Below are 17954 nucleotides of genomic sequence, written 5' to 3'. Positions count from 1 at the left end.
TTTCATTCTTTCTCTCTCTCTCCCTCTGTATTATTGTCATGGTTTGAGCTTACATCTCATCTCTCTACTTGCACTCTACACCACACCCATCATGGATATCTTTCATCCTCCATAGCTACATATGTGTTATCCTGGAACCACAATCCCTTGTGAAATCAACACTTCTAGCTTGCCTCTTATTTGTTGATCTTGCACTCAACTTATAGATGGAACATTAATGTTACTTTCTAGGTTTATGTGCAAAACATACCCTTTGATTGTGAAAAAATTCTTTAACTAACTTAAGCCTACCTCACTGTTGGCCAGTTGGCTCAAGTTATTATATCTCAAATTAGAAAAGATAATCTCTCAGATTAGAGTATATACAAGAAGGACAAAAACTATGATATGTATCACTTTGTATGGATTACAAAACTGCTTTGTTGTCCCAATGATTGAATTCTTTATGGAGGTGTACACAAACACATACACACACACACACACTCTCACAGATGGAAAACACACAAATGCACAGGCATACGCAGAGATCAAATATGGACAGCAATTATAAACTCACCAACCAAACCATACGTCAGACAGCTTCAGACCTGTGGTTGATGATGGTGAGTTCACAATTGCTTTCCATCGGTCCAGCAGCTCTGAACCAGCCTTGAAGACAGGAGAGCCATCACAACACACACACACACACATGCAACACTGGCGTGCACGAGTTGGTCAAACTAATCTGAAACACTCACCTGCCACATCAAAGTCAATTAAAAAACATATCTACAATAAGAACTCTTTGCAATGCAGAACACTAGAAACGATGGTAAAAAATCAAAACATGTTAGTAAGCTTATCAACCTGCAGATTGTAGACCATCGATACCCAAGTTCAGAGAATGTACAATGCCATGCTACCGATACAAAACATGTCCAAGTCTGCAGTATTTATTCTTATGATAGCGCGACTAAGACCCGAAGAAACAGATGATGTCCTCATATGAAGAACTCTTTGCAATGCAGAACACTAGAAACGATGGTAAGAAATCAACACATGTTAGTAAGCTTCTCAACCTGCAGATTGTAGACCATCGATACCCAAGTTCAGAGAATGTACAATGCCATGCTACCGATACAAAACATGTCCAAGTCTGCAGTATTTATTCTTATGATAGCGCGACTATGACCCGAAAAAACAGATGAAGTCCTCATATGAAGGGAGGCTGTCTAGCTCTTCTCCCTCCAAATAATTAGTATTGTCTACACCTATGTTGTACCTAGAACTAAAACCAAACTCATCCTGAGCCTCCATATTATGTGGATAATGAAAGTGGTTCGCAATCACCTTGCCACCATTACAGCTAGTTAGCCGGGCATGTTCAAGTCCCTCCACATTAGCAGCATTTCTGTAGCCTTGACCATACACCATGTTCTCTTCAAAGCTCACCCTTGAAGCATCTCTAAGCATCCCTGCATTGAAAAGCTCTTTGCCGTATCCTTGTAGCTCAACAGGGCTCACTGAATAGTTTGCTGGATGTTGCACGTTTGGATGCTGCTGAATAGTGTTTCCCATTTCAGCTCCAAGCAGGAAGTTTTGACTCGAACTTTCCAACCTTCCATCAGGTATCTGGACATTCCCATCCATAGGAGGATGACCATTTGGACAGTGGTGTTTTGCATGCGAACGGTCTATAGAATTGCCTGCTTGCTTTCTCTTCCTTCCGGCCAAAACAGATGGTGTCCTCTTGCCATACATAGAAATTGTTTCCTCATTACCAAAACCTCCCTTCTGTGTCATCGCCATACTAGCATTAAAAGCGTGAGTTGCCGGACCCCCATCGCCACTGGCAGCAAAGGTAGACGCGTCATCAAAGCCTTCTACATCATACTCATTAGCTCTGTTTTGGGCCACACCAGCCTCCAAAGTATCATCGCTGGTGACCGCACTACCAAAATTACTTTCTTGGTGTGCAATCCCTTCCTCTTGGTTCAAAACCACCATCCATGTCGCATTCTCCTTTGCTGTCATCTTATCTTGTAAGCACTTAGACTGCCTAACGATGGTACGGATTCTGGTAATATCTGGAAACATGTGCTTGATGACAGCTGTAAGGATCCCAACCTTCCACGATTTGTTCAAATCATGCGGCTTCTTGTAAGGTGGAGCCCCTTTGCCTTTTTGCACACCCACTTGGGGCCACCAATCCTCATCACCAGTGGGCCACCAAGGAGGTGCTAAGCCTTTCTCTAAGGGAAATTTCCTTTGTGGAGGATTGCAATGCGGCATGAGGGCAGACAGAAGAGAACCCAGGGTAGTGTCCTGAAGCTCTTGAAGAGTATGGGGGGTAGGGGCAGCAACTATAGTCCCCTCGACATTTCCCGCCAGTCCATGCTCTGCTTGATACTTAGCTACAGCTGCTGGTCCATTCCTATCAAACTTCACCTTCTCTTTCCACCAAGCTCGAAGGTTATCTGATGCACCACTGACTGGTTTCCCCTTTTCTGGTATGATACCGTACACAAAACCCTGTGCTTTGCACACTTCCATCATCTTAAGCATGTACTTGAGGATGCCATCCTGTGCCCGCGACATTTTTTTGCGCCGAGCTTGTTCGTGTGACTGCTTATGCTTTGGCCTCTCGGCTTGTCCTTTCGACCTTTGCTTTTCCTTCAAATGCTTAAGCCTAACACGATCTCTCCATATGCGTTTCTCCAATTCATCTGCATCTTCGTCATCATCACTAAGGCCCTCATCTTGAAGTACATCTGCATCCGTCTCCCCCATGATGTTTGTTAAATCATTATCGAGGGTTTCATAAGCGTCCACTTCATCCTCATCCATGGTCTCAAGGCACAGATTCTCAAAAGAAAGCTTACTTCCAGATGGACTGCCAAAAAATCACATTACTTCTGAATTATCTTTACAATTGATGATTACACAAGTAATTGTTACATATTAAAGAAGCATATTGGCCAGAAAACAAACCAAGACGTAAAGAGTCTTAGAAGCAAACTTGGCTACAAACTAACAATCAAATTTAAGACACCTTTATTTAACTGAAAATTTCCTCAATAACAAAATTAGAACCATGTCTGAAACCAGAAAGTTATCATAGCACAAAAGTCTCAAAACTTGATCGGGACCCACATAGTAAAGCATATCATCATGAATAGTAAGCCGTGAAGCCTTCTTGAGAAGCTTCTTCTCACGTGACGGGGTGATAACACCCATCAAAAGATACTCATGCACACCTTCCAAGGACTCCAAACAAATCCCCTAAGTACATAAAGACACCTCAAGTTTCAACATAGAGAAGTCTCTTGGCCAACTCATCGGCTTTAAAGTTCTCTAAGCGGACTCGTAGACGATTGTAAGCCCAACGGAGCGTGCCAGTAACAAATGCAACCACGTGTACGAGAGATAAAGATAGAGAGAGAGAGAAAGGGAAGAGAGAGATGGGAAAAAAAGGGGTTTCACAAAGTACACCACGCTAAGCGGGGAACAGGGCCCGCCCCCTCTTCAGGAATTTATTTCAGGAACAATCCACGGGCTTTTCCAAGCCAGGACCAATACAACAAATGAATACAATATCAAACAAAAGTGCCGAAGTCGAGGTTGGGCAGAGTTCATGTAGAGGCACAAGATAACTGATACCGAGCTCACCATGAGGATGACCCACAAGAGTCTTACACCAGTCTAATGCTTGAACCAAATTCTGAGGCTTTCAAACACCCACAAGAGCTCTGAACACAATATGGACAGGAATCCCAAGATGGCAAACTCCAAGGTGATAACTGCTGGATAGGACAGAAGGCTGTTCAAGATAGCGAATGGCTGGCTGTATCGTTGTTGGTGGCTGATAAGAGATGGCAGCACAGTAGATAACAAGGCAACGCTTCAGGGCTTGTTCAAGCGGATCAGGGCGGTGCTTCTGGCACCAAGCAGTGATCTCCAAGGGTAGCAGTGGCCGGCAGTGCTGTGCTGTTGCACAGGCTGGAGTCTCTGCACAGGGTGGCACAGGCGAAGATGGCGCAGGTGGCTAGAATCTCTGCACAGGGCAGCAGGCGGAGCTGGCGCAGGTGGCTGGTACAGAGACGGTGCTTTTTCTCTGGGCAGGGGCGGCACAGCTCACTCAATGGTGCAGAGGCAGCAGCAGGAGGCAGAGCAGCCAGAAAGTTGGCACTACATTGGTGTTGCCACTGGCAGAGGTGGAGGAGATGGTAGCGTAAGATGGTGGAGAGAGGGAAGGTGACGATGATGATGAATGAATTTTCACAAGATCTCCTTCAAAAATCTCCACGAGTATTTCTATGCCTCACCAAGAGGGTACAGGCTCCTTATATACTTGATGGGGGTCCATGCTTTTGTCTTGCCCTGCTTTTGTTTTATTTTTCTTGCTTTTGCCTCTTTGCTTTTTCTTTGTTAAATATTAATAACAATATTCAAAGTTCTTGATTTGTGCTTTTACAATCTTCAAGGCCCTGCTTTTTGGCCCTGGAGTAGCTTTTTGATCCAATTCGATGTCCTCTTTCTAACGGCGCCTTTCGCTTTTTGCTCAACAAAGTTTGACTTTTGCTTTTTCCTGATTTTTGACGAAGACTGATGCTTTTTCCAATGCCAACATTAGGGACCTTGTTTCCATGTGTCCATCATCCTGTCCATGCGTCCGGGCATGAGTTCTATCATGTGAAAAGAGCTTGGAGGACCAAATAGTTACATTCCCTCCCTCTTATATCACAGTTGTCCTCAATTGTGGGATACAAATATGCCATATGATCGTGATACTAGCCCCATTTGGTGCTCTTGTGCATCTGGTCTTTCTTCATAAATGTGGTGTGTTCTGCTCCTCTCGCAACATCTTTATGCCTTTCTTTGACCGATGTGCTTGTTCTTGATGATACATGTTCTTCATAGCCTGTCATATGTGTTAGATATAATAAATGGATACTCACCTTCTGCAAAAACTAGACATAAGCTAGTCTACAAACAAGTATGCATCATTAGCGTTTACTAGGTATTCCAGGTACTAGCCAAGTAGTCTGGAGCCCAGTGGACTATCGCATGTCATAAAACCAAGCATCGTCCACACATCAAAAACAACACACAAAGTCAAAGAAATTCAAGCATACATCAGTATGCAATGCACAACTAATGATCCTCTTGTTCATGGATTGTCCTGTCTGGTTTCATCAAAACCGTGCTGAGCCATCTGGTCGCTAGGACTGCCCGAGAGTTCATCAAGTCATCTGGGCCATCTGGTCGCATTGACCGTCTGACTATGAAATCCAATACAGTCATCTGGGCCCTCTGGTAGCAATGACTGCCCGACTGCAAAATCCAATACAGTCATCTGAGCTATCTTTCCGTTCTTCCTCCTCTTTCTACCTGCCTTGTCCTTTGCAGATTTTGATGCCGCAGCCGAAACCTCTGCCTCTGAGAGAACTTCAACTGTCACCTCCTCAGCACTTTCAGTAGCTTTCCCCGCCGCTTTGGCCTCCTCATTGCTTTTAGCCTCCTCAGTGTCTTTGGGCTCCTCTGCACTTGCAGCCTCCTGTGCACTTTGAGTAGCTTCCGCTGCCCTCTTTCCGTTCTTCCTCCTCTTTCTACCTGCCTTGTCCTTTGCAGATGTTGATGCCGTAGCCAAAACCTCTGCCTCTGAGAGAACTTCAATTGTCACCTCCTCAACAGCCGGCATCTCTTCATTGTTCTTCTCGCCTTGGTCAGTCTCTTGCTCAGCAACCTCCTCAATCAGATCACTTCTCCCCTGTTCTTTCTCCTCCGGTCCCTTTTCGTCTTTGTCTCTCTCCTGCACTTCCGCTTTTAGTCGATCTCCCCCCATGCTTGAGTCTACAGCAGGCTCAGTCCCTTTCCCTTCCCTTGTGTTGGCATCAAGGTCTTGCAGTATTTTCTGCACTGACTTGTAAGGATCTTCTTTAAACATGTAAGTGGCATCTGACTTACTGTGACCAGGGAGATCCTTCCTATCCATTGGGGAGTTGTCATGGGTGTCCGCACCGAAAGATTCTCTACCTACATATGCACAAAGATGAAAGACAAGATTAGATCATCAGTTCAAACAATATAAACATACAGTGTCCAACACAAACACTCCTGACACCCAGGCCTTTGCCTCCGAAGGGATTGCGGTGTTGCAACGTGCCTTCACGCACATATCTCTTGTTCTCAACACAGCTGCAAAACACAATGGATGGTATTGATGCCTGCAGGGAAGCATGAAGGTACCAACCACGTAAGAAGCCTCCAAAGCCTCCCCACAGGCAACACAAGTACCAAACACATGAATTGTGTTGGCAGGGTCCACAACATGAGGCCTTGGAGTCAATGTATATTTCATCCCCCTCTTCACATCAGCACACAACTTATGTACAAATTCTTGATGGTCTTGGGTCTCCAAGCATTCATTGTGGAGCTTCACATACTCCATCTGCAAAACAGACATACTCTATCCACTTATCCACCAAAACAAACAATTAGCAAGGAAGTACACAAGCAGTACAAAAACTGAACCAGAATAGGTACCAAACCAGGTAAATTGTACCATAACAGTTCTAAACAGCACTAAATGGGTACAATGAAGTTTCAACAACTCCCAAGCCAAACCCAAGCAGAATAAAAACAGTACTAAAAAGGGTCGGATTGTACCAAAATAGTTTTAAACAACACTAAATTGGTACATGAAGTACCAAAAACTACTATGTTGGTCAATTCACCACATGAAGGGGGCCCTTGATAAACTTTGGAGAATAGAAGTCTGCAGTCTTCCACCAGTTGTGGCTGCAAATGGTTTAAATAGATCTTGCTGTTCTTTTGGTACTTGAACTTGAATACAGTTAACCATTGCTCGGGTGGCATGTCCTCATCAGTCAAGTCCTTGAAGAGTTTGCCCTCAAGACTGAGACCGTACTCTTCATGCAGGTCCTGTGCTACCTAAAATGTGTTCAAAACAAATCAGAGAATTGCTGACTCCTATAGATTAAATGTGGTGCCCGACATTGTGTCTAATGTGAGGTGATGCTCTACAGAACCAATTGTGAAGAGTACCAAATTTGCTACTGCAAAGTACCAAATATAGTACTGTTCATTTAACTGCAAATGTCAGTGCAGGGAGTGAACATGCACCATTTACTTAGCACATGCATATGCCAATCAGAGAATTGCTCACTCCTACAGATTAAATGTGGTGCCCGACATTGTGTCTAATGTGAGGTGATGCCCTACAGTACCAATTGTGGTACTCAAAGAGTACCAAATTTGCTACTGCAAAGTACCAAATATAGTACTGTTCATTTAACTTCAAATGTCAGTGCAGGGAGTGAACATGCACCATTTACTTAGTACATGCATATGCCAATGAATAGCGTACCACGTCTTGACTTGCTGGTAGATTTTGATTCATCGTCGTCGAAGAGGAGTGAGGTCCGTTCGGAGTCGACCTTGCACTGTTTTGCACTTGCCCTTGTGTTGGGACTGGCTATGTGCTCCGGCTTTGTTTGTTGGGGGGCTGTGGTGGAAGCACCCCCTTCTTGTTGCTGCTGCCAGGAGGCACCATTCTCTCCTTTGCCTTCGCTTTCGGTTTGCATGTTGAAGGTGACGCTCTGCTGGCAGCAGCTCCCTTGGCCTTTGGGTTCCTCATGGCTAGACGACTGATCAATGCGAGCTCTAGAGCAGAGCAGCTCTGCTACAATCGAATGCGGGGGGGGGGGGGGAGAGAGAGAGAGAGAGAGAGAGAGAGAGAGAGAGAGAGAGAGAGAGAGAGAGATATGGTCAGAGGAAGGCGACCAGACGACGCCCGCTTAGTTCAAACACAAATGAGCAAAAACAATAAAAAATTGAAACCACTACCACCACTCATGACACCACTACTCTCACGGGGTGGTACTGCACAAAAGATTCTCAAAGATCTTAAAAATAGTTCCTAAATACAAACCTTTTACCCTCAAAATCCCCCCCCAAAGTACCAAAAAGGTGGAAAAAAAATTGGCCCTTTTTTTGTACCACCAACCCTTGCTTTCACCCTGAACCAAGAGGGCAATGCCGTGGCCTATGAGAGTCCAAGACTTCAAGGAGCCAAAAAGACCGCATCCACATAAAGAATGGTTATCATTCATGCTTTAAAGATTTGGAAGCACTATCTTATGGATGTTGAGTTTGTTGTAACTGCTCCCTACAGGAAGCCTACAAATCGGAAGATAAAATACACATACTTTAGATCACTTAACTAATACAATCAATGGACAATACTTGCGACATTAAAACTGAAAACGACAAAGAACACTTAACACCATCACTGGGGCCGGAAAGGGCCGCCCCCCCTCTCAATACAGTTGTATTTCTTTGAGTATTTATATGTACAAGTGTTCACAGGTCCAAGGCCAAATTTCTCCATAACAAGGAGTGAGTACAACGGAAAACAATAAGATTTTGTCGATGAAGAATGAGTTGTCGAAGTAGACCAAATCACAGGCAGTTTTCCATCTTTACTAGGTGAACACCTGCCCTGACTGGTCTTCCGGGACCGTGCACCAACAGGTACGCTTGTACTAACGCCTGGCAAGGTGAAGCACCACGGAGGGAATAATACCTGGTGCTCCCTAGTCAGCTTTGCTCCCAGTTTTCCTCATACCAAATGACCTTCACTGGCTCCTCTAAATGTGAGGGGGCGGTCAGGGTAATCATGGGAAAAATCACCATCCCGGTGGCCTTCCTTCATGAAGGCAACTGGGGGTGATGCTTGCCTGACAAGACTTGTAAAGACAACATTTAATTTTAATAATTTCTGAATCTGAAAATACAGAAATAAGTACCTGACAAGGATTTAAATTCAGATCTCAGGAGAGAAGTTCATCCCCTTTTTAATGTTCTCCAATACTGTAGGCGGGTACAAGAGATGCAGCAACACACAGGTGCTGTAGTTAGGCAGGCCGCAGATTCAGGGCAGGAACAGCAGTCGGGTACTCTAGTAGGTACAGTCGGGTACACCAGCAACAGTAGGTACACTAGCAGCAGGTGGGTACACCAACAACAGTAGGTATAGAGGAGTATGTGGGTAATGGGCAGCAAACAGGCGGCGCTGGGCAGCAGGCGGGTACAGCACTGTAGGCGGGTACTGGACAGCCAACAGGTGCTGGGCAGCAGGCGGGTTGTAGGAGATGGTAGTCAACTTCTTCTACCATCCACCACCCCACACCACCCACGTGTGGAGGGGATAATGCTTCACATGCAATGCTTAACCTTAATTGAGATTAGGCCTTAATCAAAAGTCAACTTCTTGGGCACCCACAATAACAGTGTCCAGCCAATGTTTTAAATATGTGTGAACACCCAACCTTATCAACATTAAGGTTTACATTACTTTATGGATTTTACATTTGAAAAGGCCAAAAAGGGTAATACTTACCACCTGTTCACACGCCACACCAACTCATCAACAAACAGCACACCCACGGTACACTGGGGGCGTCCCCGTCTAGTGTACTGGCACGACATAGCAGGCAAACACATGAAAACAAGTCATGCGAAAAAAAGTTTATGCATGCAAACATAAATGCATGTGCACATGTAATGGACAAAATCTCCCTTTCATGAAATTTGTACAAGGATTTCTTGTTGGGCACAAAACTGGCGTGACAGAAATGTGAAGTCCTGGTTTTTTATGGAGTGACAGTCCCATAGACAAAACACAAGTCCTGGGACACGGGCCTTCCTATGGAGTGACAATCCCATAGACAAGGTCGGCACAAATATCAGTCCTACCATGGAGTGACAGTCCCATGGGTAAGACGCAATCCTGGTCATACACGGGTGGCAGCAAATAGGCTCCCGTCCATATGGCACAATACCGGTCACACACGGGTGGCACAAAACTGGTTCCCGTCCATGTGACACCAAATGACTGACCCTTTCACATGGGGCACTGGCTTGGCCACATGTGAACATGGTACAAATCTGGCCGCTCTATGGAGTGACAATCCCATAGAAGTGGCTTCAGAAATGGAGATGGATCAAATGGTGACATTTGTTATCAAGACAGATCATCAAAGCTTTAGGTATACGATGGGCTAGTTATTTGGCCCAATTTCATTTTCAGATTATGCATACTCATGGTAAAGACAACAAAGTAGCAGATGCTCTATCTCAAAGACCCATGACCCATGCAGTTTCTATGGGATATCATTTGAACTTCACTATGATGAAAGATCTTTATGCTACAGATGAAGATTTCAAGGACATTTGGGACAGGTTACAGAATGGAGACTTGGTGACTTCTTATGTCATCAAGGAAGGGTTTCTTATGATGCAAACTCGTTTGTGTAACCAAGGATCTGAGACCAAAGGTAATGGAAGAATGCCATGCCCCACCTAATATGGGACATAGGGGCATCATGACAACAACTCAGGCTTTGGAGAGTTATTTCTTTTGGCCTAGCATGAGAAGGGATATTGAGCAATATGTTCGAGAATGTTTGGTTTGTCAAAAGGTCAAATTTGATCGACAAAAACCCGTCGGATTGTTACAACCTTTGCCAATTCCCAATATTGAGGCCAAAATAATGGCTTTTTAATGCTTTTATGATATTTATTTCATAGAGAAATTATGAATCAATCCATAATTGGATAATGATCCAATTCTTTCAATTAAATTGAGAATTATCAGTAATAGCAGCGGAGCTATGGACAAGCCTTGAAACATTGGAAACATTTCCTTTATGGCCGTGACCTTGAGGTTCGCACTGACCATCAGGCATTACACTGGATTCAGACAATGCCGGAGTGATCGATAGTACCGCTGGAGCCGGATATTCCAACACTACCTTCCATGGAAAGGCCAATCTAGTGGCCGATGCTTTGAGCAAAAAGGGATACGTGACTTTGATTCAGACCACTAGACAGAATTCAGCACTCTTTTCGCGACGGAAATTAACGCACAAACTGAAAGGAGAAGTGCAGAAAATAGAGAGAGAGAGAGAGAGAGAGAGAGAGAGAGAGAGAGAGAGAGAGAGAGAGAGAGAGAGAGAAATGAAATGATATATTAACGTCTTCAAAAGGCCAAAATGACCTATGAGACCAAAAAGGTTACAACAATTGGTGGATCTGATACAATGTCTGTGTAAGGAAAGCTAAAAACAACTAAACAACTAACTGAAACTGAAACAACTATGAGGAAAAGTACGGTACCAGGAACGCCTAATGGATAACATCTAGGAGGAAAACTCCAGCAACAAAGGTAAGCATCATACACATCACTATCCAAAGATGTCTCTCATCGGTCGATGGCGGATATCCTCAATGTCCTCCATGGTGAGTACTCTGACTGGACGTCTCCCATGCCGTGCTAGTATGATCCTGATCCTCTGTTGTAGTCTCCGCCGGTGTCGAGATGGGCCTCTCATCTTGGGGCGCCTGGACCGCCCCAGCTCTATAGCCCGATCAATCAGTGTACCTCTGGTGCGGCTGTACTTTGGGGCTAGCTGCAATGCCTGCTGACCTGACTGCTCAATCTCTGGTCGAAAGAAGTCTGTAATCTGCCTCTGTAGGTGTCTCTCCCTCTCTGATCCCCTCCCTCTCAGGAGACCCTCTCTATGTCTACGCAGCTCCAGCAAGTACAATCCGAGGCATCTCTGATCCTGGTATCTCATGACTCTAGAAAGTGGTCCAAAGCCCTCTCTGAACAGGCAGTGAAAACGGCCTCGTATCTCATAATATACTGGACAGTGACATATGTAATGTAACTCTGTCTCTGGCTCCATCTGGCATAGCTGACAAATCCTGGCCTCAGCTGGTACTCCTCTGAATCTGCCAGTCTCAATCTCTAGCTGGTGTGAGGATGTGCGCATCTGACCAATAGCACACCGTACCCCATGAGAAAGATGAGTATCCATGTAGCTGGGTCTAATCACAAACCCATCCTCCGTGAGCTGGAGAAGATGATCTCTATAGAAAGCCATCTTCGTACCAAGCTCGTGTGTCGGCTGTATCCATGTCCTCCTAGTGTCCAGCTGAGTCAAGTCTTGCCTGATAAGTCTGGTAATCTCTGCCCGTGTGAGAGAGAGGGAGGGTGCATCCAGGGAGTACTGAAATGGAGGTAGCCAGTCCATACTAAAGCCATGCAGTTGGAACCAAGCTGTCATCTGTGCATACCAACATGATCCGTCTCCCTGTGATGCCAACTGTCGTGAAGACTCCAGGGCTAAGCGAGCATATCTGTCTCTAGGGAGAGCCCAAGTGCTATGTATAAAGGAGACTGATCGAGTGAGTGCCTCTACTACCAATGGGGGGGCAGCCATCTCTGCACGGATAATATCATGTGGTACGGAGGCCTTGGCCCTAATCATCCGGGAAATCATAGAAACCAAGGACCTCTCCATACGTCTCCATCCATCAGTGCTACCAGCTCGGCTGTGGTGATCCACTGAGGGTCCCCATATCTCCACTCCATACAGCATGGCTGAAGTGACCAAAGTGTCAAAGAGCCACAGCTTTGTTCGAGGTTCCTGAAACTGAACCTGCGAACACATCCTCTCTAGTCTCCCCAATGCTGCATAAGCTCTGGTCAATCTGGTTTCCGCTGCTCTCCTCAAGGAAAATAGTGGGCCACTAAAAACCACACCAAGGTAAGTATATGCATCTGTATACTCCACTGTCTCCTGACCATATGTAAAGGTGGGCATTGACCTCCTAACCCACTGTGCTGTGGTGTTAAACACCATCACCTTGGTTTTACCAAGGTTAACAGACAATCCACTGTCCTCTGCAAACATGTGCAATGCATCCAAATGACGCTGCATCCCCTCTGGAGAATCTGAGATCAGCACAATATCATCAGCATACAATAACAGCGGAATCCATGTCCCTGCTAGCTGTGCTCCTCTGTCACCCTCCCGCTCTACATAGTCCGAAACCTCATCCACATACATCCCAAATAAGGTAGGGGAAAGGGGGCAGCCCTGTTTCACCCCAATAGTGGAGTGAACCATCTCAGATATACCCTGGGTAGTACGTACCTGCCCCACAACTGTCCTGTATAAAGCCATGATTCCCCAAATCAGCTCTGTGGGCACTCCCATCTCCTGTAGTCTGCGCATCAGTCTGGCTCTCGGTACTGTGTCAAAAGCTTTGCGGAAATCCACAAAGCAACAATAAATCCTCCTGCCATATAATCTGCCCTCCTCAATAATAGCTCTGAGTGTCAAGATATGGTCAAGAGTGGAGAAACCTCTCCTGAACCCTGCCTGCCCTGATGCACGTATGCCCTCTCTCTCTGCCCATCTACTCAACTCCTGCTCAAGAATAGATGCATATAATCTAGCCAATGTGTGACCAATCATGATGGTACGATAATTCCCAGGAAGCATGGGATCCCCTGACTTGAAGATAGGCACAATCGTGGACATATTCCAAGTCTCAGGAAAACCCTCACACATGGCTCGGTTAAACATCATAGCAATAAGCTCTGCAAGCATATCTCTGGCATGAATAAAGTGCTCTGCTACCAAACCATCATGATCATATGCTCTCCCAGTCCTCATCCTGTCAATAGCTTTCCTTACCATCTCAGCAGTAAAGAAAGCACACGTCTCTAGGCATGGCTCCGATGGGTCTGGCAGGGGCGGCTGTCCTGGTGCTGTGTACAGGGATGCTGCATACTCACCCCAAATCTCTGTGGAGGTAATGGCTGGTGATGGTGAATGCTCATGGAATAGTCTCCATGCCTCGCCTGAGTCCTGACTCATAAACAACTGGTACAAATCCCTCTCTAACTGAGCAAGATAAGCCCTCTTCTTCCGTCGCACTAGGTGCCGGAAGGTAATCCGTGACTGTCTGTGAGTGGTAACACCCATGAGCACCTCTCTCTGTAATCTGATCCTCATCTCTCTGCACTCCTCATCATACCAACTGTTCTGGGGCATGTTCCCAGATCGTCTCCGTGTAGGCTGACTATGGGGATATGCCTCTGATGCTGCAGCATGAAGCGTCTCTATCAATATCTGAGTGAGCTCATCTAATGGCCGTCCCGGCTCCTCGGCACATAGGCGTCTGTATATCTCATCCGTGTATACGATGTCAGTCTCCCTCGTAAAGGTATAACGAGTGTGTGTGGAGACCTGTCCCAATGGAGCGGTGCTGAACTGAAATGTGAGAGTGAAGGACAAGATAGCATGATCCACTGCTATTCCAACCGGCCTAGTGCCTACCATAAAATCCTGAAAAGAGGGAATGAGACTGGGCTGAGCCATAACATAGTCCACTGTACTAGCACCATGCCGATGTGGAAAGCTAGTGAAACCGCCCGATGTTGGGAATCTCTGTAGGCCATTCAGGATGGCCAATCCATGTGCAGTCCCCATGTCTATCAAATACCGCCCATACACTGTATGTTCCTCATCTTGTGAGAGTCTAGATAGGCCCATATCCCTAACATCAAGCTCCCTCAACATCTCCTCTGAGGTATCATAAAATACTGTCTGGCTATGGGCGGTCCTGGCATTGAAGTCTCCCAAGAGAATGATGTCACCATCCCTGGAGAACTCCCAAATGTCATCATCCAAAATAGAAAAGGGAGACTGCCCGCTAGGTGATGCATACACTGATGTACTAGGAGCAAAATAGCATATAGCAATGTAGAGATATCTGCCGGTCTCTGCCCTCAGTCTAACCCACATGTACCTAGCCTGCTCATCTCTGCGGACTATATGTATCAGTGGCTGTAGCTCCTCTCTAAACAATACTGCCACTCCTCCTGAGCCCCGTCCTCTATGCTCTGAACGAGTCTCCTGTCTACAAGCTGTCTCCCATCGGTATCCACTAACATGTGGCATGGACTGTCCAGGAGCCTGATGCGTCTCACAGTAGAAGATGATGTCCCTCCCAGTGAAACTATCCTCAAAAGCCCCTACATCAAGGCGTAGAGATCCATTACAATTCCAAGTAGCAACTTTGAGTGTAGTCCCATAGGTCTCGCGCCGTCATGAAGAGCGCCTCTCCATAATCACCACTCTACCATCTCTATAGAAGGCGACTTTCCCTTTCTCTCGGGCTGCCCTTATCTCGGGCATAACTTCTTTCATGTGGGCAAGTTGCGAGAGTGTGAGGTCATCTCCAAGAAATATTCCCGTTTGCTTGAGTGTAGGACGTCTCTTCAAGAAGTCCTTCTTGGCTTCCATGGAGGGGAAACGAATGATAAGTGCTCTCTCCTTAGAAGAAGATTCGCCACTACCTTCCCTCTTCTTTCCCACTCTCCATGCCTTTGTGTGCGTGGCTTCAATGCCCATCATAGAGAAGAGCTCCTTGGTTTCCCCTTCCGCATTATCACGGTCTTTTAGACCGGACACTCGTACATGTAAGGCCCGGGTCTTCCTCCTTTGCTCCTCTTCAAGGGTCATGTTGATGATGGTGGGAGTGGGGATGGGTGGCGATTCTTTACCTTTCCCTTTCTTGGCGACCTCGATCCATTTCTCGGCCTCGTCCATCTTCTTTTGTGTCTTTGTGATCACCTCCACCCATGAAGATGTCTTCTCTTTATGTTGCTCCTCCTCCTCTCGAATGATCCTCATTTGTTCCTTGATGGTATTCAGCTCTTCAATCAAGGAGGGCTGAAATTCTCCATCCTCAAGCTTGCTTTTTGAAGTGGCTTCCAACTCCTTTTTGAGGGCTGAGATTTCAGCCGCTTGACTTTTAGCATGCAGTTTGGCCTCCACTAGTTCCTCCTTTAAGGCTGAAATCTCAGCCTCTTGCTTGGAAGATCTCTCTTCGAGCTCCTGGATTTTGTCAAATCCCTTCTCGAGTTTGGAGAGGCGGTTTATGATTGCGGTAACGGAAGAGTCAACCATCTTCTTGTTTTCTTTGATAATTGTGCCGAGCTTGTCTTCTACCTTCACGAGCTCCTCTTTAAACCCGGTCTTGGCCATGACTTTTTGCAGAACTTCCCACAGCCAATGGACTGAAAATTAATCCATGACAGCAGGGAGGGGGGGTCAAGTCATGCAGGGGAAAGGGAAAGAGAGGAGATTCAGCAGAGAGAGAGAGTTATGTTGCTGCCTTGGGGGCCTGACTAAGGGTGGGTGGGGAAAGGGCGCAGAACAGAACAGAACAGCCGGGGGGGGGGGCGCGGGCAGGTAGCGGGAGGGGGGGGCGCAGGCGGAATAGCGAAGAGAGAGAGAAAGGGGGGGGCGCAGGCAGGTAGCGGGACAGCGAAGAGAGAGAAAGAGGGGGGCGCAGGCGGAACAGCGAAGAGGCAGGCGGAACAGCGACTAGACAGGAAGAGAGAGAGAGAGAGAGAGAAATGAAATGAGAGAGAGAGAGAGAGAGGTGGAGAGGACACAGTATTGGGAGAGAGAGAAATGAAATGAGAGAGAGAGAGAGAGGTGGTGAACAGCGACTAGACAGGAAGAGAGAGAGAGAGAGGTGGAGAGGACACAGTATTGGGTCCCAATTACCCTCTGTAGGGCCCCCACCATGGATGGTGTATTTACTTTATTAGAATGATGAGAAATCTGAAAGAAAATACAGCAATCTTGGACCTTTTCTTGGCTGGGAATACCCTGCCCTTGACCTGAACCCTTCACCCCTTTGCTAAGCACCCTCTTGGCTTTGTCTAGCCCCTTATGCTTGAGCTCTTGGTGGAGAATGAGATGAACGATTGGGATTATGGACTCTCCTATTTATACTACCCAATCATGAGCAGTCGGCCAGCATAAAATACTCCCACAACTGAATTTCCAGCATTTAATGCTGAAATAAATCACATAAAATGCTGCATTTTTTCCCTAATTGGCTGGGCATCATGCGCCTGCTTCCAGAGGGCTGGGCACAGCTTTTGCCCACAATCCAAGGGCTGGGCAGCCTGTATGGGCTGCCCCATACTTGCCCTACAGCCATATAAAGGCTGTAAACTCCTGGAAATAGCCTTAATCTTGCCCTCGGGCTGTCCTACGGCCCCTCAATGGCTGGTGGGTTCAGCCTGGGCCTTCCTGCCCCTCATGGGGGTGGTTCTACACCATTCCCATGCCCACACTAAGATCCGGGGTAGCCCTATGGGCTGGCCCCTTGTCCTAACCACTATCTACTCAGTGATCTGGCATCCGGTACCATACCAGATACACAGAACCACTAACATCATTCTAGAGGGAGATTCACAACGCCGACTGGCACTGATTCATGTGCAGGACAGTGCACACCTGACCTTAGACTCATGTGCACGACAATGCACACCTGACCTCGGACATCTGAGATGGATCCCTGGCTGACTCGTCCCGGACTGGGCTCACATGGGACCAGTTCACCATCCCAAGTCCCGCACCTTCTGTACAGAAATGTCTACGTGGCATCCCCTTCTGCTTAACTTGACAGAAGCTGCATAGCCTCCAAATAATCCGTCAATAACGCCGGATAGTCTTCGAAGAACTCTTTGTCAAGCCATACTGCTTCATGAGTTCCTCGGTCCTGAAACTTCGTGAGGAACTGTCGTAGTCTTCGGCCTGAGCCATGCTTGAAACGGTGCAGAAGGATCTGTTCTGGAACCATTACTTCTGCTTCATCAACAATGTCTGGTTCCCCTTTGTCTTTGACCTCTGAAGGGGGTGGACCTGCATATGGCTTTAACCAACTGACATGAAATACATCGTGCATAGTCCAACTCGGAGGTAGCTTTAACTGCATAGACACCTCATTAATCTTTTTCCGGATGGGAAAAGGTCCGAAGCTCCTGAAAGACAACCTTGGGCATCGCTTGCCCACCTGCTTCAATCTTTGCTTCATTATCCGAAGATAAACCCAATCTCCTTCCGAAAACTTCATATCCCTTCCGTCTTTATTGGCCTGTTGAGTGTAGGCCTCTTGCGCTTTTACTGACTCTAAGATCTCCTGGTAAGACTCCGTCACTCTGTTCGCCTCCGGTACTGAAGACGAAGTCCTGGTTAACAACGACTGGAAAGGTCTTCCAAACGCTGCCT

At 46.5% G+C, this 17954-nt stretch overlaps 1 pseudogene across 7 annotated transcripts in view; it reads right to left on the bottom strand.

Moving 5' to 3' along the window:
• Positions 1–1021: 1021 nt before the first annotated feature.
• The window catches only part of LOC147637225 (protein ETHYLENE INSENSITIVE 3 pseudogene), a 37088-nt pseudogene continuing 20155 nt past the window's right edge, over positions 1022–17954 (bottom strand). For all 7 annotated transcript variants that reach the window (XR_015266355.1, XR_015266354.1, XR_015266353.1 and 4 more), the window contains one exon: positions 1022–2872. The product of XR_015266355.1 is annotated as a protein ETHYLENE INSENSITIVE 3 pseudogene, transcript variant X3 (transcript). The remainder of the gene's footprint in view (positions 2873–17954) is intronic.

Source organism: Cibotium barometz, chromosome 7 (genome assembly GCF_041138505.1).
Source record: "Cibotium barometz isolate CiBa-2024 chromosome 7, ASM4113850v1, whole genome shotgun sequence".
NCBI lineage: Eukaryota > Viridiplantae > Streptophyta > Polypodiopsida > Cyatheales > Cibotiaceae > Cibotium > Cibotium barometz.
The sequence above is the reverse complement of the archived record's forward strand: the minus strand, read 5'-3'. Positions and strand labels throughout refer to the sequence as shown.